This window comes from Acipenser ruthenus, unplaced genomic scaffold (genome assembly GCF_902713425.1).
Source record: "Acipenser ruthenus unplaced genomic scaffold, fAciRut3.2 maternal haplotype, whole genome shotgun sequence".
Classification (NCBI taxonomy): Eukaryota; Metazoa; Chordata; class Actinopteri; order Acipenseriformes; family Acipenseridae; genus Acipenser; species Acipenser ruthenus.
In genome coordinates this window covers 59,439-74,827 of record NW_026708306.1, presented here as the reverse complement: position 1 = coordinate 74,827, position 15,389 = coordinate 59,439, and the positions used below count along the sequence as shown (strand labels likewise).

At 44.6% G+C, this 15,389-nt stretch overlaps 66 non-coding genes and 4 pseudogenes across 66 annotated transcripts; all 70 read left to right on the top strand.

Annotated features, from left to right (window-relative positions):
* Positions 1–106, top strand: LOC131730887 (5S ribosomal RNA; annotated as a pseudogene; the record flags this gene model as incomplete).
* A 100-nt stretch (positions 107–206) lies between these two features.
* Positions 207–325, top strand: LOC131730820 (5S ribosomal RNA). Its single transcript, XR_009324344.1, has one exon. It is a non-coding gene; the product is annotated as a 5S ribosomal RNA (ribosomal RNA).
* A 100-nt stretch (positions 326–425) lies between these two features.
* LOC131730869 (5S ribosomal RNA) lies at positions 426–543 on the top strand. Its single transcript, XR_009324393.1, has one exon. It is a non-coding gene; the product is annotated as a 5S ribosomal RNA (ribosomal RNA).
* A 100-nt stretch (positions 544–643) lies between these two features.
* LOC131730819 (5S ribosomal RNA) lies at positions 644–762 on the top strand. The gene has a single exon (XR_009324343.1). It is a non-coding gene; the product is annotated as a 5S ribosomal RNA (ribosomal RNA).
* A 100-nt stretch (positions 763–862) lies between these two features.
* LOC131730818 (5S ribosomal RNA) lies at positions 863–981 on the top strand. Its single transcript, XR_009324342.1, has one exon. It is a non-coding gene; the product is annotated as a 5S ribosomal RNA (ribosomal RNA).
* Positions 982–1,081: 100 nt separating this feature from the next.
* On the top strand, positions 1,082–1,200 carry LOC131730816 (5S ribosomal RNA). Its single transcript, XR_009324340.1, has one exon. It is a non-coding gene; the product is annotated as a 5S ribosomal RNA (ribosomal RNA).
* Positions 1,201–1,299: 99 nt separating this feature from the next.
* LOC131730815 (5S ribosomal RNA) lies at positions 1,300–1,418 on the top strand. The gene has a single exon (XR_009324339.1). It is a non-coding gene; the product is annotated as a 5S ribosomal RNA (ribosomal RNA).
* A 100-nt stretch (positions 1,419–1,518) lies between these two features.
* On the top strand, positions 1,519–1,637 carry LOC131730814 (5S ribosomal RNA). Its single transcript, XR_009324338.1, has one exon. It is a non-coding gene; the product is annotated as a 5S ribosomal RNA (ribosomal RNA).
* A 99-nt stretch (positions 1,638–1,736) lies between these two features.
* LOC131730813 (5S ribosomal RNA) lies at positions 1,737–1,855 on the top strand. The gene has a single exon (XR_009324337.1). It is a non-coding gene; the product is annotated as a 5S ribosomal RNA (ribosomal RNA).
* A 100-nt stretch (positions 1,856–1,955) lies between these two features.
* LOC131730812 (5S ribosomal RNA) lies at positions 1,956–2,074 on the top strand. Its single transcript, XR_009324336.1, has one exon. It is a non-coding gene; the product is annotated as a 5S ribosomal RNA (ribosomal RNA).
* Positions 2,075–2,174: 100 nt separating this feature from the next.
* LOC131730871 (5S ribosomal RNA) lies at positions 2,175–2,293 on the top strand. Its single transcript, XR_009324395.1, has one exon. It is a non-coding gene; the product is annotated as a 5S ribosomal RNA (ribosomal RNA).
* A 100-nt stretch (positions 2,294–2,393) lies between these two features.
* Positions 2,394–2,511, top strand: LOC131730877 (5S ribosomal RNA; annotated as a pseudogene).
* Positions 2,512–2,611: 100 nt separating this feature from the next.
* LOC131730810 (5S ribosomal RNA) lies at positions 2,612–2,730 on the top strand. The gene has a single exon (XR_009324334.1). It is a non-coding gene; the product is annotated as a 5S ribosomal RNA (ribosomal RNA).
* Positions 2,731–2,830: 100 nt separating this feature from the next.
* LOC131730809 (5S ribosomal RNA) lies at positions 2,831–2,949 on the top strand. The gene has a single exon (XR_009324333.1). It is a non-coding gene; the product is annotated as a 5S ribosomal RNA (ribosomal RNA).
* Positions 2,950–3,049: 100 nt separating this feature from the next.
* On the top strand, positions 3,050–3,168 carry LOC131730808 (5S ribosomal RNA). The gene has a single exon (XR_009324332.1). It is a non-coding gene; the product is annotated as a 5S ribosomal RNA (ribosomal RNA).
* A 100-nt stretch (positions 3,169–3,268) lies between these two features.
* On the top strand, positions 3,269–3,387 carry LOC131730807 (5S ribosomal RNA). The gene has a single exon (XR_009324331.1). It is a non-coding gene; the product is annotated as a 5S ribosomal RNA (ribosomal RNA).
* Positions 3,388–3,486: 99 nt separating this feature from the next.
* Positions 3,487–3,605, top strand: LOC131730806 (5S ribosomal RNA). The gene has a single exon (XR_009324330.1). It is a non-coding gene; the product is annotated as a 5S ribosomal RNA (ribosomal RNA).
* Positions 3,606–3,705: 100 nt separating this feature from the next.
* On the top strand, positions 3,706–3,824 carry LOC131730881 (5S ribosomal RNA; annotated as a pseudogene).
* Positions 3,825–3,923: 99 nt separating this feature from the next.
* On the top strand, positions 3,924–4,042 carry LOC131730804 (5S ribosomal RNA). Its single transcript, XR_009324328.1, has one exon. It is a non-coding gene; the product is annotated as a 5S ribosomal RNA (ribosomal RNA).
* A 98-nt stretch (positions 4,043–4,140) lies between these two features.
* On the top strand, positions 4,141–4,257 carry LOC131730859 (5S ribosomal RNA). Its single transcript, XR_009324383.1, has one exon. It is a non-coding gene; the product is annotated as a 5S ribosomal RNA (ribosomal RNA).
* Positions 4,258–4,357: 100 nt separating this feature from the next.
* LOC131730827 (5S ribosomal RNA) lies at positions 4,358–4,477 on the top strand. The gene has a single exon (XR_009324351.1). It is a non-coding gene; the product is annotated as a 5S ribosomal RNA (ribosomal RNA).
* A 100-nt stretch (positions 4,478–4,577) lies between these two features.
* Positions 4,578–4,696, top strand: LOC131730803 (5S ribosomal RNA). The gene has a single exon (XR_009324327.1). It is a non-coding gene; the product is annotated as a 5S ribosomal RNA (ribosomal RNA).
* A 110-nt stretch (positions 4,697–4,806) lies between these two features.
* Positions 4,807–4,925, top strand: LOC131730802 (5S ribosomal RNA). The gene has a single exon (XR_009324326.1). It is a non-coding gene; the product is annotated as a 5S ribosomal RNA (ribosomal RNA).
* A 99-nt stretch (positions 4,926–5,024) lies between these two features.
* On the top strand, positions 5,025–5,143 carry LOC131730801 (5S ribosomal RNA). Its single transcript, XR_009324325.1, has one exon. It is a non-coding gene; the product is annotated as a 5S ribosomal RNA (ribosomal RNA).
* A 100-nt stretch (positions 5,144–5,243) lies between these two features.
* LOC131730800 (5S ribosomal RNA) lies at positions 5,244–5,362 on the top strand. The gene has a single exon (XR_009324324.1). It is a non-coding gene; the product is annotated as a 5S ribosomal RNA (ribosomal RNA).
* Positions 5,363–5,462: 100 nt separating this feature from the next.
* Positions 5,463–5,581, top strand: LOC131730799 (5S ribosomal RNA). The gene has a single exon (XR_009324323.1). It is a non-coding gene; the product is annotated as a 5S ribosomal RNA (ribosomal RNA).
* Positions 5,582–5,681: 100 nt separating this feature from the next.
* On the top strand, positions 5,682–5,800 carry LOC131730798 (5S ribosomal RNA). Its single transcript, XR_009324322.1, has one exon. It is a non-coding gene; the product is annotated as a 5S ribosomal RNA (ribosomal RNA).
* A 100-nt stretch (positions 5,801–5,900) lies between these two features.
* On the top strand, positions 5,901–6,019 carry LOC131730797 (5S ribosomal RNA). Its single transcript, XR_009324321.1, has one exon. It is a non-coding gene; the product is annotated as a 5S ribosomal RNA (ribosomal RNA).
* Positions 6,020–6,119: 100 nt separating this feature from the next.
* LOC131730796 (5S ribosomal RNA) lies at positions 6,120–6,238 on the top strand. The gene has a single exon (XR_009324320.1). It is a non-coding gene; the product is annotated as a 5S ribosomal RNA (ribosomal RNA).
* A 112-nt stretch (positions 6,239–6,350) lies between these two features.
* Positions 6,351–6,468, top strand: LOC131730867 (5S ribosomal RNA). Its single transcript, XR_009324391.1, has one exon. It is a non-coding gene; the product is annotated as a 5S ribosomal RNA (ribosomal RNA).
* A 100-nt stretch (positions 6,469–6,568) lies between these two features.
* LOC131730795 (5S ribosomal RNA) lies at positions 6,569–6,687 on the top strand. Its single transcript, XR_009324319.1, has one exon. It is a non-coding gene; the product is annotated as a 5S ribosomal RNA (ribosomal RNA).
* A 99-nt stretch (positions 6,688–6,786) lies between these two features.
* LOC131730793 (5S ribosomal RNA) lies at positions 6,787–6,905 on the top strand. Its single transcript, XR_009324317.1, has one exon. It is a non-coding gene; the product is annotated as a 5S ribosomal RNA (ribosomal RNA).
* Positions 6,906–7,005: 100 nt separating this feature from the next.
* On the top strand, positions 7,006–7,124 carry LOC131730792 (5S ribosomal RNA). The gene has a single exon (XR_009324316.1). It is a non-coding gene; the product is annotated as a 5S ribosomal RNA (ribosomal RNA).
* Positions 7,125–7,224: 100 nt separating this feature from the next.
* LOC131730791 (5S ribosomal RNA) lies at positions 7,225–7,343 on the top strand. Its single transcript, XR_009324315.1, has one exon. It is a non-coding gene; the product is annotated as a 5S ribosomal RNA (ribosomal RNA).
* Positions 7,344–7,443: 100 nt separating this feature from the next.
* LOC131730790 (5S ribosomal RNA) lies at positions 7,444–7,562 on the top strand. The gene has a single exon (XR_009324314.1). It is a non-coding gene; the product is annotated as a 5S ribosomal RNA (ribosomal RNA).
* A 99-nt stretch (positions 7,563–7,661) lies between these two features.
* LOC131730789 (5S ribosomal RNA) lies at positions 7,662–7,780 on the top strand. Its single transcript, XR_009324313.1, has one exon. It is a non-coding gene; the product is annotated as a 5S ribosomal RNA (ribosomal RNA).
* A 100-nt stretch (positions 7,781–7,880) lies between these two features.
* On the top strand, positions 7,881–7,998 carry LOC131730876 (5S ribosomal RNA; annotated as a pseudogene).
* Positions 7,999–8,098: 100 nt separating this feature from the next.
* Positions 8,099–8,217, top strand: LOC131730788 (5S ribosomal RNA). Its single transcript, XR_009324312.1, has one exon. It is a non-coding gene; the product is annotated as a 5S ribosomal RNA (ribosomal RNA).
* A 100-nt stretch (positions 8,218–8,317) lies between these two features.
* On the top strand, positions 8,318–8,436 carry LOC131730787 (5S ribosomal RNA). Its single transcript, XR_009324311.1, has one exon. It is a non-coding gene; the product is annotated as a 5S ribosomal RNA (ribosomal RNA).
* A 100-nt stretch (positions 8,437–8,536) lies between these two features.
* LOC131730786 (5S ribosomal RNA) lies at positions 8,537–8,655 on the top strand. Its single transcript, XR_009324310.1, has one exon. It is a non-coding gene; the product is annotated as a 5S ribosomal RNA (ribosomal RNA).
* Positions 8,656–8,755: 100 nt separating this feature from the next.
* On the top strand, positions 8,756–8,874 carry LOC131730785 (5S ribosomal RNA). The gene has a single exon (XR_009324309.1). It is a non-coding gene; the product is annotated as a 5S ribosomal RNA (ribosomal RNA).
* A 100-nt stretch (positions 8,875–8,974) lies between these two features.
* Positions 8,975–9,093, top strand: LOC131730784 (5S ribosomal RNA). Its single transcript, XR_009324308.1, has one exon. It is a non-coding gene; the product is annotated as a 5S ribosomal RNA (ribosomal RNA).
* A 100-nt stretch (positions 9,094–9,193) lies between these two features.
* LOC131730782 (5S ribosomal RNA) lies at positions 9,194–9,312 on the top strand. Its single transcript, XR_009324306.1, has one exon. It is a non-coding gene; the product is annotated as a 5S ribosomal RNA (ribosomal RNA).
* A 100-nt stretch (positions 9,313–9,412) lies between these two features.
* Positions 9,413–9,531, top strand: LOC131730781 (5S ribosomal RNA). The gene has a single exon (XR_009324305.1). It is a non-coding gene; the product is annotated as a 5S ribosomal RNA (ribosomal RNA).
* Positions 9,532–9,631: 100 nt separating this feature from the next.
* On the top strand, positions 9,632–9,750 carry LOC131730780 (5S ribosomal RNA). Its single transcript, XR_009324304.1, has one exon. It is a non-coding gene; the product is annotated as a 5S ribosomal RNA (ribosomal RNA).
* A 100-nt stretch (positions 9,751–9,850) lies between these two features.
* Positions 9,851–9,969, top strand: LOC131730779 (5S ribosomal RNA). Its single transcript, XR_009324303.1, has one exon. It is a non-coding gene; the product is annotated as a 5S ribosomal RNA (ribosomal RNA).
* A 100-nt stretch (positions 9,970–10,069) lies between these two features.
* Positions 10,070–10,188, top strand: LOC131730778 (5S ribosomal RNA). The gene has a single exon (XR_009324302.1). It is a non-coding gene; the product is annotated as a 5S ribosomal RNA (ribosomal RNA).
* A 100-nt stretch (positions 10,189–10,288) lies between these two features.
* Positions 10,289–10,407, top strand: LOC131730777 (5S ribosomal RNA). The gene has a single exon (XR_009324301.1). It is a non-coding gene; the product is annotated as a 5S ribosomal RNA (ribosomal RNA).
* Positions 10,408–10,507: 100 nt separating this feature from the next.
* On the top strand, positions 10,508–10,626 carry LOC131730776 (5S ribosomal RNA). The gene has a single exon (XR_009324300.1). It is a non-coding gene; the product is annotated as a 5S ribosomal RNA (ribosomal RNA).
* Positions 10,627–10,726: 100 nt separating this feature from the next.
* Positions 10,727–10,845, top strand: LOC131730775 (5S ribosomal RNA). The gene has a single exon (XR_009324299.1). It is a non-coding gene; the product is annotated as a 5S ribosomal RNA (ribosomal RNA).
* Positions 10,846–10,945: 100 nt separating this feature from the next.
* Positions 10,946–11,064, top strand: LOC131730774 (5S ribosomal RNA). Its single transcript, XR_009324298.1, has one exon. It is a non-coding gene; the product is annotated as a 5S ribosomal RNA (ribosomal RNA).
* A 100-nt stretch (positions 11,065–11,164) lies between these two features.
* On the top strand, positions 11,165–11,283 carry LOC131730773 (5S ribosomal RNA). The gene has a single exon (XR_009324297.1). It is a non-coding gene; the product is annotated as a 5S ribosomal RNA (ribosomal RNA).
* A 100-nt stretch (positions 11,284–11,383) lies between these two features.
* On the top strand, positions 11,384–11,502 carry LOC131730770 (5S ribosomal RNA). Its single transcript, XR_009324295.1, has one exon. It is a non-coding gene; the product is annotated as a 5S ribosomal RNA (ribosomal RNA).
* Positions 11,503–11,602: 100 nt separating this feature from the next.
* On the top strand, positions 11,603–11,721 carry LOC131730769 (5S ribosomal RNA). Its single transcript, XR_009324294.1, has one exon. It is a non-coding gene; the product is annotated as a 5S ribosomal RNA (ribosomal RNA).
* A 100-nt stretch (positions 11,722–11,821) lies between these two features.
* On the top strand, positions 11,822–11,940 carry LOC131730768 (5S ribosomal RNA). Its single transcript, XR_009324293.1, has one exon. It is a non-coding gene; the product is annotated as a 5S ribosomal RNA (ribosomal RNA).
* A 114-nt stretch (positions 11,941–12,054) lies between these two features.
* LOC131730767 (5S ribosomal RNA) lies at positions 12,055–12,173 on the top strand. The gene has a single exon (XR_009324292.1). It is a non-coding gene; the product is annotated as a 5S ribosomal RNA (ribosomal RNA).
* A 100-nt stretch (positions 12,174–12,273) lies between these two features.
* On the top strand, positions 12,274–12,392 carry LOC131730766 (5S ribosomal RNA). The gene has a single exon (XR_009324291.1). It is a non-coding gene; the product is annotated as a 5S ribosomal RNA (ribosomal RNA).
* A 100-nt stretch (positions 12,393–12,492) lies between these two features.
* Positions 12,493–12,611, top strand: LOC131730765 (5S ribosomal RNA). The gene has a single exon (XR_009324289.1). It is a non-coding gene; the product is annotated as a 5S ribosomal RNA (ribosomal RNA).
* A 100-nt stretch (positions 12,612–12,711) lies between these two features.
* LOC131730764 (5S ribosomal RNA) lies at positions 12,712–12,830 on the top strand. The gene has a single exon (XR_009324288.1). It is a non-coding gene; the product is annotated as a 5S ribosomal RNA (ribosomal RNA).
* A 100-nt stretch (positions 12,831–12,930) lies between these two features.
* Positions 12,931–13,049, top strand: LOC131730763 (5S ribosomal RNA). Its single transcript, XR_009324287.1, has one exon. It is a non-coding gene; the product is annotated as a 5S ribosomal RNA (ribosomal RNA).
* A 114-nt stretch (positions 13,050–13,163) lies between these two features.
* On the top strand, positions 13,164–13,282 carry LOC131730762 (5S ribosomal RNA). Its single transcript, XR_009324286.1, has one exon. It is a non-coding gene; the product is annotated as a 5S ribosomal RNA (ribosomal RNA).
* Positions 13,283–13,396: 114 nt separating this feature from the next.
* Positions 13,397–13,515, top strand: LOC131730761 (5S ribosomal RNA). Its single transcript, XR_009324285.1, has one exon. It is a non-coding gene; the product is annotated as a 5S ribosomal RNA (ribosomal RNA).
* A 100-nt stretch (positions 13,516–13,615) lies between these two features.
* On the top strand, positions 13,616–13,734 carry LOC131730758 (5S ribosomal RNA). Its single transcript, XR_009324283.1, has one exon. It is a non-coding gene; the product is annotated as a 5S ribosomal RNA (ribosomal RNA).
* A 100-nt stretch (positions 13,735–13,834) lies between these two features.
* LOC131730757 (5S ribosomal RNA) lies at positions 13,835–13,953 on the top strand. The gene has a single exon (XR_009324282.1). It is a non-coding gene; the product is annotated as a 5S ribosomal RNA (ribosomal RNA).
* A 100-nt stretch (positions 13,954–14,053) lies between these two features.
* Positions 14,054–14,172, top strand: LOC131730756 (5S ribosomal RNA). The gene has a single exon (XR_009324281.1). It is a non-coding gene; the product is annotated as a 5S ribosomal RNA (ribosomal RNA).
* Positions 14,173–14,272: 100 nt separating this feature from the next.
* Positions 14,273–14,391, top strand: LOC131730755 (5S ribosomal RNA). The gene has a single exon (XR_009324280.1). It is a non-coding gene; the product is annotated as a 5S ribosomal RNA (ribosomal RNA).
* Positions 14,392–14,491: 100 nt separating this feature from the next.
* On the top strand, positions 14,492–14,610 carry LOC131730754 (5S ribosomal RNA). Its single transcript, XR_009324279.1, has one exon. It is a non-coding gene; the product is annotated as a 5S ribosomal RNA (ribosomal RNA).
* A 100-nt stretch (positions 14,611–14,710) lies between these two features.
* LOC131730753 (5S ribosomal RNA) lies at positions 14,711–14,829 on the top strand. Its single transcript, XR_009324278.1, has one exon. It is a non-coding gene; the product is annotated as a 5S ribosomal RNA (ribosomal RNA).
* Positions 14,830–14,943: 114 nt separating this feature from the next.
* Positions 14,944–15,062, top strand: LOC131730752 (5S ribosomal RNA). The gene has a single exon (XR_009324277.1). It is a non-coding gene; the product is annotated as a 5S ribosomal RNA (ribosomal RNA).
* Positions 15,063–15,162: 100 nt separating this feature from the next.
* Positions 15,163–15,281, top strand: LOC131730845 (5S ribosomal RNA). Its single transcript, XR_009324369.1, has one exon. It is a non-coding gene; the product is annotated as a 5S ribosomal RNA (ribosomal RNA).
* Positions 15,282–15,389: the final 108 nt, after the last annotated feature.

Below are 15,389 nucleotides of genomic sequence, written 5' to 3'. Positions count from 1 at the left end.
CCACCTTGAATAAGCCTGATCTCGTCTGATCTCAGAAGCTAAGCAATGTTGGGCTTGGTTAGTACTTGGATGGGAGACCACCTGGGAATATCAAGTGCTGCAGGCATTACATTTTACAATTGAAATGTGTGGAGGACAAAAGGAAATTTTGGAGGAATCACCCCCAGCTCACTAAACATAAAAGTCATGAAAGCAGAAATGCAATCGCCTGCGGCCACACCACCTTGAATAAGCCTGATCTCGTCTGATCTCAGAAGCTAAGCAATGTTGGGCTTGGTTAGTACTTGGATGGGAGACCACCTGGGAATATCAAGTGCTGCAGGCATTACATTTTACAATTGAAATGTGTGGAGGGACAAAAGGAAATTTGGAGGAATCACCCCCAGCTCACTAAACATAAAAGTCATGAAAGCAGAAATGCAATCGCCTGCGGCCACACCACCTTGAATAAGCCTGATCTCGTCTGATCTCAGAAGCTAAGCAATGTTGGGCTTGGTTAGTACTTGGATGGGAGACCACTGGGAATATCAAGTGCTGCAGGCATTACATTTTACAATTGAAATGTGTGGAGGACAAAAGGAAATTTTGGAGGAATCACCCCCAGCTCACTAAACATAAAAGTCATGAAAGCAGAAATGCAATCGCCTGCGGCCACACCACCTTGAATAAGCCTGATCTCGTCTGATCTCAGAAGCTAAGCAATGTTGGGCTTGGTTAGTACTTGGATGGGAGACCACCTGGGAATATCAAGTGCTGCAGGCATTACATTTTACAATTGAAATGTGTGGAGGACAAAAGGAAATTTTGGAGGAATCACCCCCAGCTCACTAAACATAAAAGTCATGAAAGCAGAAATGCAATCGCCTGCGGCCACACCACCTTGAATAAGCCTGATCTCGTCTGATCTCAGAAGCTAAGCAATGTTGGGCTTGGTTAGTACTTGGATGGGAGACCACCTGGGAATATCAAGTGCTGCAGGCATTACATTTTACAATTGAAATGTGTGGAGGACAAAAGGAAATTTTGGAGGAATCACCCCCAGCTCACTAAACATAAAAGTCATGAAAGCAGAAATGCAATCGCCTGCGGCCACACCACCTTGAATAAGCCTGATCTCGTCTGATCTCAGAAGCTAAGCAATGTTGGGCTTGGTTAGTACTTGGATGGGAGACCACCTGGGAATATCAAGTGCTGCAGGCATTACATTTTACAATTGAAATGTGTGGAGGACAAAAGGAAATTTTGGAGGAATCACCCCAGCTCACTAAACATAAAAGTCATGAAAGCAGAAATGCAATCGCCTGCGGCCACACCACCTTGAATAAGCCTGATCTCGTCTGATCTCAGAAGCTAAGCAATGTTGGGCTTGGTTAGTACTTGGATGGGAGACCACCTGGGAATATCAAGTGCTGCAGGCATTACATTTTACAATTGAAATGTGTGGAGGACAAAAGGAAATTTTGGAGGAATCACCCCCAGCTCACTAAACATAAAAGTCATGAAAGCAGAAATGCAATCGCCTGCGGCCACACCACCTTGAATAAGCCTGATCTCGTCTGATCTCAGAAGCTAAGCAATGTTGGGCTTGGTTAGTACTTGGATGGGAGACCACCTGGGAATATCAAGTGCTGCAGGCATTACATTTTACAATTGAAATGTGTGGAGGACAAAAGGAAATTTTGGAGGAATCACCCCAGCTCACTAAACATAAAAGTCATGAAAGCAGAAATGCAATCGCCTGCGGCCACACCACCTTGAATAAGCCTGATCTCGTCTGATCTCAGAAGCTAAGCAATGTTGGGCTTGGTTAGTACTTGGATGGGAGACCACCTGGGAATATCAAGTGCTGCAGGCATTACATTTTACAATTGAAATGTGTGGAGGACAAAAGGAAATTTTGGAGGAATCACCCCCAGCTCACTAAACATAAAAGTCATGAAAGCAGAAATGCAATCGCCTGCGGCCACACCACCTTGAATAAGCCTGATCTCGTCTGATCTCAGAAGCTAAGCAATGTTGGGCTTGGTTAGTACTTGGATGGGAGACCACCTGGGAATATCAAGTGCTGCAGGCATTACATTTTACAATTGAAATGTGTGGAGGACAAAAGGAAATTTTGGAGGAATCACCCCCAGCTCACTAAACATAAAAGTCATGAAAGCAGAAATGCAATCGCCTGCGGCCACACCACCTTGAATAAGCCTGATCTCGTCTGATCTCAGAAGCTAAGCAATGTTGGGCTTGGTTAGTACTTGGATGGGAGACCACCTGGGAATATCAAGTGCTGCAGCATTACATTTTACAATTGAAATGTGTGGAGGACAAAAAGGAAATTTTGGAGGAATCACCCCCAGCTCACTAAACATAAAAGTCATGAAAGCAGAAATGCAATCGCCTGCGGCACACCACCTTGAATAAGCCTGATCTCGTCTGATCTCAGAAGCTAAGCAATGTTGGGCTTGGTTAGTACTTGGATGGGAGACCACCTGGGAATATCAAGTGCTGCAGGCATTACATTTTACAATTGAAATGTGTGGAGGACAAAAGGAAATTTTGGAGGAATCACCCCCAGCTCACTAAACATAAAAGTCATGAAAGCAGAAATGCAATCGCCTGCGGCCACACCACCTTGAATAAGCCTGATCTCGTCTGATCTCAGAAGCTAAGCAATGTTGGGCTTGGTTAGTACTTGGATGGGAGACCACCTGGGAATATCAAGTGCTGCAGGCATTACATTTTACAATTGAAATGTGTGGAGGACAAAAGGAAATTTTGGAGGAATCACCCCCAGCTCACTAAACATAAAAGTCATGAAAGCAGAAATGCAATCGCCTGCGGCCACACCACCTTGAATAAGCCTGATCTCGTCTGATCTCAGAAGCTAAGCAATGTTGGGCTTGGTTAGTACTTGGATGGGAGACCACCTGGGAATATCAAGTGCTGCAGGCATTACATTTTACAATTGAAATGTGTGGAGGACAAAAGGAAATTTTGGAGGAATCACCCCCAGCTCACTAAACATAAAAGTCATGAAAGCAGAAATGCAATCGCCTGCGGCCACACCACCTTGAATAAGCCTGATCTCGTCTGATCTCAGAAGCTAAGCAATGTTGGGCTTGGTTAGTACTTGGATGGGAGACCACCTGGGAATATCAAGTGCTGCAGGCATTACATTTTACAATTGAAATGTGTGGAGGACAAAAGGAAATTTTGGAGGAATCACCCCCAGCTCACTAAACATAAAAGTCATGAAAGCAGAAATGCAATCGCCTGCGGCCACACCACCTTGAATAAGCCTGATCTCGTCTGATCTCAGAAGCTAAGCAATGTTGGGCTTGGTTAGTACTTGGATGGGAGACCACCTGGGAATATCAAGTGCTGCAGGCATTACATTTTACAATTGAAATGTGTGGAGGACAAAAGGAAATTTTGGAGGAATCACCCCAGCTCACTAAACATAAAAGTCATGAAAGCAGAAATGCAATCGCCTGCGGCCACACCACCTTGAATAAGCCTGATCTCGTCTGATCTCAGAAGCTAAGCAATGTTGGGCTTGGTTAGTACTTGGATGGGAGACCACCTGGGAATATCAAGTGCTGCAGGCATTACATTTTACAATTGAAATGTGTGGAGGACAAAAGGAAATTTTGGAGGAATCACCCCCAGCTCACTAAACATAAAAGTCATGAAAGCAGAAATGCAATCGCCTGCGGCCACACCACCTTGAATAAGCCTGATCTCGTCTGATCTCAGAAGCTAAGCAATGTTGGCTTGGTTAGTACTTGGATGGGAGACCACCTGGGAATATTCAAGTGCTGCAGGCATTACATTTTACAATTGAAATGTGTGGAGGACAAAAGGAAATTTGGAGGAATCACCCCCAGCTCACTAAACATAAAAGTCATGAAAGCAGAAATGCAATCGCCTGCGGCCACACCACCTTGAATAAGCCTGATCTCGTCTGATCTCAGAAGCTAAGCAATGTTGGGCTTGGTTAGTACTTGGATGGGAGACCACCTGGGAATATCAAGTGCTGCAGGCATTACATTTTACAATTGAAATGTGTGGAGACAAAAGGAATTTTGGAGGAATCACCCCCAGCTCACTAAACATAAAAGTCATGAAAGCAGAAATGCAGTCGCCTGCGGCCACACCACCTGAATAAGCCTGATCTCGTCTGATCTCAGAAGCTAAGCAGGTTGGGCTTGGTTAGTACTTGGATGGGAGACCACCTGGGAATATCAAGTGCTGCAGGCATTACATTTTACAATTGAAATGTGTGGAGGACAAAAGGAAATTTTGGAGGAATCACCCCCAGCTCACTAAACATAAAAGTCATGAAAGCAGAAATGCAATCGCCTGCGGCCACACCCACCTTGAATAAGCCTGATCTCGTCTGATCTCAGAAGCTAAGCAAGGTTGGGCTTGGTTAGTACTTGGATGGGAGACCACCTGGGAATATCAAGTGCTGCAGGCATTACATTTTACAATTGAAATGTGTGGAGGACAAAAGGAAATTTTGGAGGAATCACCCCCAGCTCACTAAACATAAAAGTCATGAAAGCAGAAATGCAGTCGCCTGCGGCCACACCACCTTGAATAAGCCTGATCTCGTCTGATCTCAGAAGCTAAGCAATGTTGGGCTTGGTTAGTACTTGGATGGGAGACCACCTGGGAATATCAAGTGCTGCAGGCATTACATTTTGTAATTACATTTAATTGAAATGTGTGGAGGACAAAAGGAAATTTTGGAGGAATCACCCCCAGCTCACTAAACATAAAAGTCATGAAAGCAGAAATGCAATCGCCTGCGGCCACACCACCTTGAATAAGCCTGATCTCGTCTGATCTCAGAAGCTAAGCAATGTTGGGCTTGGTTAGTACTTGGATGGGAGACCACCTGGGAATATCAAGTGCTGCAGGCATACATTTTACAATTGAAATGTGTGGAGGACAAAAGGAAATTTTGGAGGAATCACCCCCAGCTCACTAAACATAAAAGTCATGAAAGCAGAAATGCAATCGCCTGCGGCCACACCACCTTGAATAAGCCTGATCTCGTCTGATCTCAGAAGCTAAGCAATGTTGGGCTTGGTTAGTACTTGGATGGGAGACCACCTGGGAATATCAAGTGCTGCAGGCATTACATTTTACAATTGAAATGTGTGGAGGACAAAAGGAAATTTTGGAGGAATCACCCCCAGCTCACTAAACATAAAAGTCATGAAAGCAGAAATGCAATCGCCTGCGGCCACACCACCTTGAATAAGCCTGATCTCGTCTGATCTCAGAAGCTAAGCAATGTTGGGCTTGGTTAGTACTTGGATGGGAGACCACCTGGGAATATCAAGTGCTGCAGGCATTACATTTTACAATTGAAATGTGTGGAGGACAAAAGGAAATTTTGGAGGAATCACCCCCAGCTCACTAAACATAAAAGTCATGAAAGCAGAAATGCAATCGCCTGCGGCCACACCACCTTGAATAAGCCTGATCTCGTCTGATCTCAGAAGCTAAGCAATGTTGGGCTTGGTTAGTACTTGGATGGGAGACCACCTGGGAATATCAAGTGCTGCAGGCATTACATTTTACAATTGAAATGTGTGGAGGACAAAAGGAAATTTTGGAGGAATCACCCCCAGCTCACTAAACATAAAAGTCATGAAAGCAGAAATGCAATCGCCTGCGGCCACACCACCTTGAATAAGCCTGATCTCGTCTGATCTCAGAAGCTAAGCAATGTTGGGCTTGGTTAGTACTTGGATGGGAGACCACCTGGGAATATCAAGTGCTGCAGGCATTACATTTTACAATTGAAATGTGTGGAGGACAAAAGGAAATTTTGGAGGAATCACCCCCAGCTCACTAAACATAAAAGTCATGAAAGCAGAAATGCAATCGCCTGCGGCCACACCACCTTGAATAAGCCTGATCTCGTCTGATCTCAGAAGCTAAGCAATGTTGGGCTTGGTTAGTACTTGGATGGGAGACCACCTGGGAATATCAAGTGCTGCAGGCATTACATTTTACAATTGAAATGTGTGGAGGACAAAAGGAAATTTTGGAGGAATCACCCCCAGCTCACTAAACATAAAAGTCATGAAAGCAGAAATGCAATCGCCTGCGGCCACACCACCTTGAATAAGCCTGATCTCGTCTGATCTCAGAAGCTAAGCAATGTTGGGCTTGGTTAGTACTTGGATGGGAGACCACCTGGGAATATCAAGTGCTGCAGGCATTACATTTTGTAATACATTTTACAATTGAAATGTGTGGAGGACAAAAGGAAATTTTGGAGGAATCACCCCCAGCTCACTAAACATAAAAGTCATGAAAGCAGAAATGCAATCGCCTGCGGCCACACCACCTTGAATAAGCCTGATCTCGTCTGATCTCAGAAGCTAAGCAATGTTGGGCTTGGTTAGTACTTGGATGGGAGACCACCTGGGATATCAAGTGCTGCAGGCATTACATTTTACAATTGAAATGTGTGGAGGACAAAAGGAAATTTTGGAGGAATCACCCCCAGCTCACTAAACATAAAAGTCATGAAAGCAGAAATGCAGTCGCCTGCGGCCACACCACCTTGAATAAGCCTGATCTCGTCTGATCTCAGAAGCTAAGCAATGTTGGGCTTGGTTAGTACTTGGATGGGAGACCACCTGGGAATATCAAGTGCTGCAGGCATTACATTTTACAATTGAAATGTGTGGAGGACAAAAGGAAATTTGGAGGAATCACCCCCAGCTCACTAAACATAAAAGTCATGAAAGCAGAAATGCAATCGCCTGCGGCCACACCACCTTGAATAAGCCTGATCTCGTCTGATCTCAGAAGCTAAGCAATGTTGGGCTTGGTTAGTACTTGGATGGGAGACCACCTGGGAATATCAAGTGCTGCAGGCATTACATTTTACAATTGAAATGTGTGGAGGACAAAAGGAAATTTTGGAGGAATCACCCCCAGCTCACTAAACATAAAAGTCATGAAAGCAGAAATGCAATCGCCTGCGGCCACACCACCTTGAATAAGCCTGATCTCGTCTGATCTCAGAAGCTAAGCAATGTTGGGCTTGGTTAGTACTTGGATGGGAGACCACCTGGGAATATCAAGTGCTGCAGGCATTACATTTTACAATTGAAATGTGTGGAGGACAAAAGGAAATTTTGGAGGAATCACCCCCAGCTCACTAAACATAAAAGTCATGAAAGCAGAAATGCAATCGCCTGCGGCCACACCACCTTGAATAAGCCTGATCTCGTCTGATCTCAGAAGCTAAGCAATGTTGGGCTTGGTTAGTACTTGGATGGGAGACCACCTGGGAATATCAAGTGCTGCAGGCATTACATTTTACAATTGAAATGTGTGGAGGACAAAAGGAAATTTTGGAGGAATCACCCCCAGCTCACTAAACATAAAAGTCATGAAAGCAGAAATGCAATCGCCTGCGGCCACACCACCTTGAATAAGCCTGATCTCGTCTGATCTCAGAAGCTAAGCAATGTTGGGCTTGGTTAGTACTTGGATGGGAGACCACCTGGGAATATCAAGTGCTGCAGGCATTACATTTTACAATTGAAATGTGTGGAGGACAAAAGGAAATTTTGGAGGAATCACCCCAGCTCACTAAACATAAAAGTCATGAAAGCAGAAATGCAATCGCCTGCGGCCACACCACCTTGAATAAGCCTGATCTCGTCTGATCTCAGAAGCTAAGCAATGTTGGGCTTGGTTAGTACTTGGATGGGAGACCACCTGGGAATATCAAGTGCTGCAGGCATTACATTTTACAATTGAAATGTGTGGAGGACAAAAGGAAATTTTGGAGGAATCACCCCCAGCTCACTAAACATAAAAGTCATGAAAGCAGAAATGCAATCGCCTGCGGCCACACCACCTTGAATAAGCCTGATCTCGTCTGATCTCAGAAGCTAAGCAATGTTGGGCTTGGTTAGTACTTGGATGGGAGACCACCTGGAATATCAAGTGCTGCAGGCATTACATTTTACAATTGAAATGTGTGGAGGACAAAAGGAAATTTTGGAGGAATCACCCCCAGCTCACTAAACATAAAAGTCATGAAAGCAGAAATGCAATCGCCTGCGGCCACACCACCTTGAATAAGCCTGATCTCGTCTGATCTCAGAAGCTAAGCAATGTTGGGCTTGGTTAGTACTTGGATGGGAGACCACCTGGGAATATCAAGTGCTGCAGGCATTACATTTTACAATTGAAATGTGTGGAGGACAAAAGGAAATTTTGGAGGAATCACCCCCAGCTCACTAAACATAAAAGTCATGAAAGCAGAAATGCAATCGCCTGCGGCCACACCACCTTGAATAAGCCTGATCTCGTCTGATCTCAGAAGCTAAGCAATGTTGGGCTTGGTTAGTACTTGGATGGGAGACCACCTGGGAATATCAAGTGCTGCAGGCATTACATTTTACAATTGAAATGTGTGGAGGACAAAAGGAAATTTTGGAGGAATCACCCCCAGCTCACTAAACATAAAAGTCATGAAAGCAGAAATGCAATCGCCTGCGGCCACACCACCTTGAATAAGCCTGATCTCGTCTGATCTCAGAAGCTAAGCAATGTTGGGCTTGGTTAGTACTTGGATGGGAGACCACCTGGGAATATCAAGTGCTGCAGGCATTACATTTTACAATTGAAATGTGTGGAGGACAAAAGGAAATTTTGGAGGAATCACCCCCAGCTCACTAAACATAAAAGTCATGAAAGCAGAAATGCAATCGCCTGCGGCCACACCACCTTGAATAAGCCTGATCTCGTCTGATCTCAGAAGCTAAGCAATGTTGGGCTTGGTTAGTACTTGGATGGGAGACCACCTGGGAATATCAAGTGCTGCAGGCATTACATTTTACAATTGAAATGTGTGGAGGACAAAAGGAAATTTTGGAGGAATCACCCCCAGCTCACTAAACATAAAAGTCATGAAAGCAGAAATGCAATCGCCTGCGGCCACACCACCTTGAATAAGCCTGATCTCGTCTGATCTCAGAAGCTAAGCAATGTTGGGCTTGGTTAGTACTTGGATGGGAGACCACCTGGGAATATCAAGTGCTGCAGGCATTACATTTTACAATTGAAATGTGTGGAGGACAAAAGGAAATTTTGGAGGAATCACCCCCAGCTCACTAAACATAAAAGTCATGAAAGCAGAAATGCAATCGCCTGCGGCCACACCACCTTGAATAAGCCTGATCTCGTCTGATCTCAGAAGCTAAGCAATGTTGGGCTTGGTTAGTACTTGGATGGGAGACCACCTGGGAATATCAAGTGCTGCAGGCATTACATTTTACAATTGAAATGTGTGGAGGACAAAAGGAAATTTTGGAGGAATCACCCCCAGCTCACTAAACATAAAAGTCATGAAAGCAGAAATGCAATCGCCTGCGGCCACACCACCTTGAATAAGCCTGATCTCGTCTGATCTCAGAAGCTAAGCAATGTTGGGCTTGGTTAGTACTTGGATGGGAGACCACCTGGGAATATCAAGTGCTGCAGGCATTACATTTTACAATTGAAATGTGTGGAGGACAAAAGGAAATTTTGGAGGAATCACCCCCAGCTCACTAAACATAAAAGTCATGAAAGCAGAAATGCAATCGCCTGCGGCCACACCACCTTGAATAAGCCTGATCTCGTCTGATCTCAGAAGCTAAGCAATGTTGGGCTTGGTTAGTACTTGGATGGGAGACCACCTGGGAATATCAAGTGCTGCAGGCATTACATTTTACAATTGAAATGTGTGGAGGACAAAAGGAAATTTTGGAGGAATCACCCCCAGCTCACTAAACATAAAAGTCATGAAAGCAGAAATGCAATCGCCTGCGGCCACACCACCTTGAATAAGCCTGATCTCGTCTGATCTCAGAAGCTAAGCAATGTTGGGCTTGGTTAGTACTTGGATGGGAGACCACCTGGGAATATCAAGTGCTGCAGGCATTACATTTTACAATTGAAATGTGTGGAGGACAAAAGGAAATTTTGGAGGAATCACCCCCAGCTCACTAAACATAAAAGTCATGAAAGCAGAAATGCAATCGCCTGCGGCCACACCACCTTGAATAAGCCTGATCTCGTCTGATCTCAGAAGCTAAGCAATGTTGGGCTTGGTTAGTACTTGGATGGGAGACCACCTGGGAATATCAAGTGCTGCAGGCATTACATTTTACAATTGAAATGTGTGGAGGACAAAAGGAAATTTTGGAGGAATCACCCCCAGCTCACTAAACATAAAAGTCATGAAAGCAGAAATGCAATCGCCTGCGGCCACACCACCTTGAATAAGCCTGATCTCGTCTGATCTCAGAAGCTAAGCAATGTTGGGCTTGGTTAGTACTTGGATGGGAGACCACCTGGGAATATCAAGTGCTGCAGGCATTACATTTTACAATTGAAATGTGTGGAGGACAAAAGGAAATTTTGGAGGAATCACCCCCAGCTCACTAAACATAAAAGTCATGAAAGCAGAAATGCAATCGCCTGCGGCCACACCACCTTGAATAAGCCTGATCTCGTCTGATCTCAGAAGCTAAGCAATGTTGGGCTTGGTTAGTACTTGGATGGGAGACCACCTGGGAATATCAAGTGCTGCAGGCATTACATTTTACAATTGAAATGTGTGGAGGACAAAAGGAAATTTTGGAGGAATCACCCCCAGCTCACTAAACATAAAAGTCATGAAAGCAGAAATGCAATCGCCTGCGGCCACACCACCTTGAATAAGCCTGATCTCGTCTGATCTCAGAAGCTAAGCAATGTTGGGCTTGGTTAGTACTTGGATGGGAGACCACCTGGGAATATCAAGTGCTGCAGGCATTACATTTTACAATTGAAATGTGTGGAGGACAAAAGGAAATTTTGGAGGAATCACCCCCAGCTCACTAAACATAAAAGTCATGAAAGCAGAAATGCAATCGCCTGCGGCCACACCACCTTGAATAAGCCTGATCTCGTCTGATCTCAGAAGCTAAGCAATGTTGGGCTTGGTTAGTACTTGGATGGGAGACCACCTGGGAATATCAAGTGCTGCAGGCATTACATTTTACAATTGAAATGTGTGGAGGACAAAAGGAAATTTTGGAGGAATCACCCCCAGCTCACTAAACATAAAAGTCATGAAAGCAGAAATGCAATCGCCTGCGGCCACACCACCTTGAATAAGCCTGATCTCGTCTGATCTCAGAAGCTAAGCAATGTTGGGCTTGGTTAGTACTTGGATGGGAGACCACCTGGGAATATCAAGTGCTGCAGGCATTACATTTTACAATTGAAATGTGTGGAGGACAAAAGGAAATTTTGGAGGAATCACCCCCAGCTCACTAAACATAAAAGTCATGAAAGCAGAAATGCAATCGCCTGCGGCCACACCACCTTGAATAAGCCTGATCTCGTCTGATCTCAGAAGCTAAGCAATGTTGGGCTTGGTTAGTACTTGGATGGGAGACCACCTGGGAATATCAAGTGCTGCAGGCATTACATTTTACAATTGAAATGTGTGGAGGACAAAAGGAAATTTTGGAGGAATCACCCCCAGCTCACTAAACATAAAAGTCATGAAAGCAGAAATGCAATCGCCTGCGGCCACACCACCTTGAATAAGCCTGATCTCGTCTGATCTCAGAAGCTAAGCAATGTTGGGCTTGGTTAGTACTTGGATGGGAGACCACCTGGGAATATCAAGTGCTGCAGGCATTACATTTTACAATTGAAATGTGTGGAGGACAAAAGGAAATTTTGGAGGAATCACCCCCAGCTCACTAAACATAAAAGTCATGAAAGCAGAAATGCAATCGCCTGCGGCCACACCACCTTGAATAAGCCTGATCTCGTCTGATCTCAGAAGCTAAGCAATGTTGGGCTTGGTTAGTACTTGGATGGGAGACCACCTGGGAATATCAAGTGCTGCAGGCATTACATTTTTGTAATTACATTTTACAATTGAAATGTGTGGAGGACAAAAGGAAATTTTGGAGGAATCACCCCCAGCTCACTAAACATAAAAGTCATGAAAGCAGAAATGCAATCGCCTGCGGCCACACCACCTTGAATAAGCCTGATCTCGTCTGATCTCAGAAGCTAAGCAATGTTGGGCTTGGTTAGTACTTGGATGGGAGACCACCTGGGAATATCAAGTGCTGCAGGCATTACATTTTACAATTGAAATGTGTGGAGGACAAAAGGAAATTTTGGAGGAATCACCCCCAGCTCACTAAACATAAAAGTCATGAAAGCAGAAATGCAATCGCCTGCGGCCACACCACCTTGAATAAGCCTGATCTCGTCTGATCTCAGAAGCTAAGCAATGTTGGGCTTGGTTAGTACTTGGATGGGAGACCACCTGGGAATATCAAGTGCTGCAGGCATTACATTTTACAATTGAAATGTGTGGAGGACAAAAGGAAATTTTGGAGGAATCACCCCCAGCTCACTAAACATAAAAGTCATGAAAGCAGAAATGCAGTCGCCTGCGGCCACACCACCTTGAATAAGCCTGATCTCGTCTGATCTCAGAAGCTAAGCAATGTTGGGCTTGGTTAGTACTTGGATGGGAGACCACCTGGGAATATCAAGTGCTGCAGGCATTACATTTTACAATTGAAATGTGTGGAGGACAAAAGGAAATTTTGGAGGAATCACCCCCAGCTCACTAAACATAAAAGTCATGAAAGCAGAAATGCAATCGCCTGCGGCCACACCACCTTGAATAAGCCTGATCTCGTCTGATCTCAGAAGCTAAGCAATGTTGGGCTTGGTTAGTACTTGGATGGGAGACCACCTGGGAATATCAAGTGCTGCAGGCATTACATTTTACAATTGAAATGTGTGGAGGACAAAAGGAAATTTTGGAGGAATCACCCCCAGCTCACTAAACATAAAAGTCATGAAAGCAGAAATGCAATCGCCTGCGGCCACACCACCTTGAATAAGCCTGATCTCGTCTGATCTCAGAAGCTAAGCAATGTTGGGCTTGGTTAGTACTTGGATGGGAGACCACCTGGGAATATCAAGTGCTGCAGGCATTACATTTTTGTAATTACATTTTACAATTGAAATGTGTGGAGGACAAAAGGAAATTTTGGAGGAATCACCCCCAGCTCACTAAACATAAAAGTCATGAAAGCAGAAATGCAATCGCCTGCGGCCACACCACCTTGAATAAGCCTGATCTCGTCTGATCTCAGAAGCTAAGCAATGTTGGGCTTGGTTAGTACTTGGATGGGAGACCACCTGGGAATATCAAGTGCTGCAGGCATTACATTTTTGTAATTACATTTTACAATTGAAATGTGTGGAGGACAAAAGGAAATTTTGGAGGAATCACCCCCAGCTCACTAAACATAAAAGTCATGAAAGCAGAAATGCAATCGCCTGCGGCCACACCACCTTGAATAAGCCTGATCTCGTCTGATCTCAGAAGCTAAGCAATGTTGGGCTTGGTTAGTACTTGGATGGGAGACCACCTGGGAATATCAAGTGCTGCAGGCATTACATTTTACAATTGAAATGTGTGGAGGACAAAAGGAAATTTTGGAGGAATCACCCCCAGCTCACTAAACATAAAAGTCATGAAAGCAGAAATACAATCGCCTGCGGCCACACCACCTTGAATAAGCCTGATCTCGTCTGATCTCAGAAGCTAAGCAATGTTGGGCTTGGTTAGTACTTGGATGGGAGACCACCTGGGAATATCAAGTGCTGCAGGCATTACATTTTACAATTGAAATGTGTGGAGGACAAAAGGAAATTTTGGAGGAATCACCCCCAGCTCACTAAACATAAAAGTCATGAAAGCAGAAATGCAATCGCCTGCGGCCACACCACCTTGAATAAGCCTGATCTCGTCTGATCTCAGAAGCTAAGCAATGTTGGGCTTGGTTAGTACTTGGATGGGAGACCACCTGGGAATATCAAGTGCTGCAGGCATTACATTTTACAATTGAAATGTGTGGAGGACAAAAGGAAATTTTGGAGGAATCACCCCCAGCTCACTAAACATAAAAGTCATGAAAGCAGAAATGCAATCGCCTGCGGCCACACCACCTTGAATAAGCCTGATCTCGTCTGATCTCAGAAGCTAAGCAATGTTGGGCTTGGTTAGTACTTGGATGGGAGACCACCTGGGAATATCAAGTGCTGCAGGCATTACATTTTACAATTGAAATGTGTGGAGGACAAAAGGAAATTTTGGAGGAATCACCCCCAGCTCACTAAACATAAAAGTCATGAAAGCAGAAATGCAATCGCCTGCGGCCACACCACCTTGAATAAGCCTGATCTCGTCTGATCTCAGAAGCTAAGCAATGTTGGGCTTGGTTAGTACTTGGATGGGAGACCACCTGGGAATATCAAGTGCTGCAGGCATTACATTTTACAATTGAAATGTGTGGAGGACAAAAGGAAATTTTGGAGGAATCACCCCCAGCTCACTAAACATAAAAGTCATGAAAGCAGAAATGCAATCGCCTGCGGCCACACCACCTTGAATAAGCCTGATCTCGTCTGATCTCAGAAGCTAAGCAATGTTGGGCTTGGTTAGTACTTGGATGGGAGACCACCTGGGAATATCAAGTGCTGCAGGCATTACATTTTACAATTGAAATGTGTGGAGGACAAAAGGAAATTTTGGAGGAATCACCCCCAGCTCACTAAACATAAAAGTCATGAAAGCAGAAATGCAATCGCCTGCGGCCACACCACCTTGAATAAGCCTGATCTCGTCTGATCTCAGAAGCTAAGCAATGTTGGGCTTGGTTAGTACTTGGATGGGAGACCACCTGGGAATATCAAGTGCTGCAGGCATTACATTTTTGTAATTACATTTTACAATTGAAATGTGTGGAGGACAAAAGGAAATTTTGGAGGAATCACCCCCAGCTCACTAAACATAAAAGTCATGAAAGCAGAAATGCAATCGCCTGCGGCCACACCACCTTGAATAAGCCTGATCTCGTCTGATCTCAGAAGCTAAGCAATGTTGGGCTTGGTTAGTACTTGGATGGGAGACCACCTGGGAATATCAAGTGCTGCAGGCATTACATTTTACAATTGAAATGTGTGGAGGACAAAAGGAAATTTTGGAGGAATCACCCCCAGCTCACTAAACATAAAAGTCATGAAAGCAGAAATGCAATCGCCTGCGGCCACGCCACCTTGAATAAGCCTGATCTCGTCTGATCTCAGAAGCTAAGCAATGTTGGGCTTGGTTAGTACTTGGATGGGAGACCACCTGGGAATATCAAGTGCTGCAGGCATTACATTTTTGTAATTACATTTTACAATTGAAATGTGTGGAGGACAAAAGGAAATTTTGGAGGAATCACCCCCAGCTCACTAAACATAAAAGTCATGAAAGCAGAAAT